The sequence below is a fragment of the Habropoda laboriosa genome, unplaced genomic scaffold, assembly GCF_001263275.1.
Source record: "Habropoda laboriosa isolate 0110345459 unplaced genomic scaffold, ASM126327v1 scaffold5, whole genome shotgun sequence".
Lineage (NCBI taxonomy): Eukaryota > Metazoa > Arthropoda > Insecta > Hymenoptera > Apidae > Habropoda > Habropoda laboriosa.
Window position 1 is genome coordinate 2,682,262 of NW_017100161.1, and position 3,561 is coordinate 2,685,822.

Sequence of the window (3,561 nt, forward strand, 5' to 3'; positions counted from 1 at the left end):
TTAATTAACTATTATTATTATTATTAATATTAATTACGGTCATCGTGAGATACGGTTATTCTTACTTATTTGGTTATTGTCATTGTATGATTATTCTTATTATTATTGTTGTTGTTGTCATGGTAATGATGATGATGATGACGATTATTATTATTATTACAATTATTATTGTCATTATTCCTATTAATTATTATATCGTTATCGTTAACGACGTTACCGATGCTAATTAAAATATTCTCACATCGTCACTATCGAAACGCAAGGGGAGAAGAAAGGAAACAAAAAAGAAAAAAAATACGATACGAATACAGAGTACATAAGAAGTGTGAGTGAGTGTTTTACGGAGTGAAAAAGAGAACCAAAAACGAAAAAAAAAAAAAAGAAACGCTAGAAGAAAACGAACGAACAGAGGAGGAGGAGGAGCGGTTGGTGAAGTTGATATACACGAGATAACGTGTATTGTACTGTTTTAACCGCTGTTCAATAATTGTGATGACGGTCGTTTCAGCTGCGTTACGACGACGGTGACACGATAATGGTGATTCAGGACGTATTTATCGAGAGTTATCCACTTTGTCCTCTGCTAAATAATACCAAAACTCGACCATTCTGTCGCTTTTCCGCTCGTTTCCCGCTCGTTTCCCGCGAGCGTTACGTTTTCCCTTTTTGTCGTTCGTTTTCACACATTTCCCCGCCACTTCCTCCCTCCCTGCCTCATTCTACCTTTACCGCGACGACAACAAACGAGAAGGAGAAAGAAAGAAAGAAAAGAAAGGAAAACACACACAAAAGAACGATTTCTCCCTTTTAATCGTGTATATTAAATAATAACAATGTAAACTTTATTCGCTGCGTGTCTGCCTTGCGTGTCGCAAGTTTTAATTGCCCGTCTGGTTCGTATGAGATCCGCCATTGTTGGTCACGTGACGACGAGTTTTTTTTACCATTATTTCGCGCGACATATCTAAGCTTCTCGGTTATTTCATTCTTGCCAACTCGTGATTTATCATTCGACACCTCGACAACCTTTCTCTGTATTACGCATCTCTGAAAAAAACTATTTTTCCAACTGTCGGTTCTCCTGTTGATAAGATCGATCTCTAACCGATTTCATTTCTCCGTCGTATATCCGCTTATCGTAGGAAATATCGAGATACCGCGAGAAGAAAGGGGAAAAAAAGAAAGGAGGAACGATGTAGTGATCTTTCGGTGTTGTAAAATCAGAGGATACGGAAGAACGTGTACAGTTAAGTAAGACACCTATGGCAATACCCTGTAATTAAGGACGTGTACACAACGTCCAGCACAATTGCTAATCGACTTTTATCATTAATTACCGTTGTTCCGCATACGTACAGTGTAGTACTTAATCGTTAGCATTACCTAATTGCTCTCAAAGGAAGCAAAAAAGATAACGATGACGATAGAAGAAGAGGTGGAGGAGGAGGAGAACAAAATACGGTAGAACGATGATCGATGAATTTATTATCGAGGCCCTTGTTTAACGAAGTGATTTTTTTTTTATATTTCGAGTACGATAGTAAGAAGGTTTAATCAAAAAGCAATGCAAAACGAGGAGCAAAACAGACGGACAGATTTGGTATGATTCCTGAACGCGAACCGTGTCCCAACGTACGTTTTTATGCAGCCGCCTCTTGAACAAACAAAAAAAAGAACATATTGTACATATTTGTGCGGGCGTCTTGATCCTAACATATATCGTGTCGTAGAAATCTTTTTAGATAGGTAAACAAAACAAAAAAAAAGAAAGAGAGAAGTCTTAATCGATCGTCGATAAGTCGTTCAGAAGCCTTATCGACTCGGGCTCGGATCACCGTGGATCGGTAACGATTATTTCATTCGCGCGTGTGGATCGTTACCGATTCAGCAGCATGAAGGATCGATCCTGTTGACGGGAAATATCAGAGCTAGTCGTTTGTTTCGATCTTCTTCGAAGAGCAAAGTGCAATTTGTAACTGTGCGTTACGATTCTCTGGCAAATTGCAATTATAATGGTGATTGTAATTGTTACGATTTGTCGAACGAACGCGTTCGATGCCGGTCATTTTATGCGTTACCAGCGGAGAAAGAAGCGGTACACAGGATCATCCTTCCCGATCGTATCCTTTTCTTTTTCTTGCCACTGAAACACGTGGAGATAGTGAAGTTAAGAGAGAGTAAACGATAAATCTGAAGAAAAGGATACGATCGTCGTTCGTTACATCCGAACCGTCCTCGTTTTTTCATAATGACAGATCTACGTGTTCTTTGCTGACACGATCGATGCATTTCCTTCCGATTTTATCTCGAGCTCTACCGATAAAGTAAATCACGCAAATCCAACGAACTTATCGACTCACATACCTATTTACGTGTTTTTCTAAGCAATTTAAAATGAAAAAGGCTAAATGCGAAACGACGACACCTAGAGAAACGGAAGAGGTGCATGCATTGGCGTAGCAAAGAAACGCTAGAGAAACGAAAAGAAGAAAAAAAAAAAACGAGAACTGTATTATAATGTAGAAGCGTGTATATCGTTAAGCTTACGATTGGGGTGAACCCAAAGCCTTTCTCTTAGACTTATATGCGCGTCCACTGGAACATCCTCTCGACTCCTGGATCGATTCCTTTTTTTCTCTCGCATTTTTGAGTCTCTCATCATTGTACGAGAAAGTACGGGTATAATAACGTAACGTGCATTAAAAATATGTAACTTTAATACGCGACACTACATCCACGATTATATTACACGCTAAGTCATGTAAGTATGCCCTGTTTAGCGAACTGAGGAACACCATGATTGTATGTACTTTCCGTTCTACTACCAATCGTGAAAACATTCCATCTTCCGTGGTGCGTGTAATTTGATCCAGAACGAAGAACACGCGAAAAGATTATGCCTTGTAACGTAATAAAGGCACGAGTTCAACCGGACAAGATGTTTTCAAGAGTAAATAATTGTGTGTGTGTGTGTTTTTTTTTTCTTATCGTAATTAAAAAACAGTGATTGCAAGTGTAAGGATAGGTTAATGTGTAATATAATCCTGTATGTTCTTAGTGACATTAAACTTTACGATTAGAACTCGATCAAATGGGAAATCGAGCAGCGAGGGTGGACTAGCGATCTCTTAGATTGTTACGAACTCGTTCGAGATACTTTTTGTCCCTCCGTGATACGAGCAAGGAGAAAAAAAAAAAACACAGCTAACGAGGATTTTACCATTTTATCTACATTTTTCAAGACACGCACTCTTTTTCTCTATCTCTCTTTATATCTCTTTCTATTTCTGTCTGATGTTATCCCGCGATTTGTAGCGCCACCCGAAGTCATATGCGTCGATGTTTTAGAATCTAGATTTTTCGATAAGAAGGAAGTCGAAGGAAGGAGCGAAAGCGAAATAAAGAAGATAAAGAAAGAGCCAAGAGAGAATCTGCGATCGTAATTATTGATTATCAAGGTATCACATTGTAACGAAGAAAATACACCTGAATTTTTAAGAATATTAACCGAAAGAAAAAAAATTATATATACACAATCTGCACCGGACATTATGCAGAATT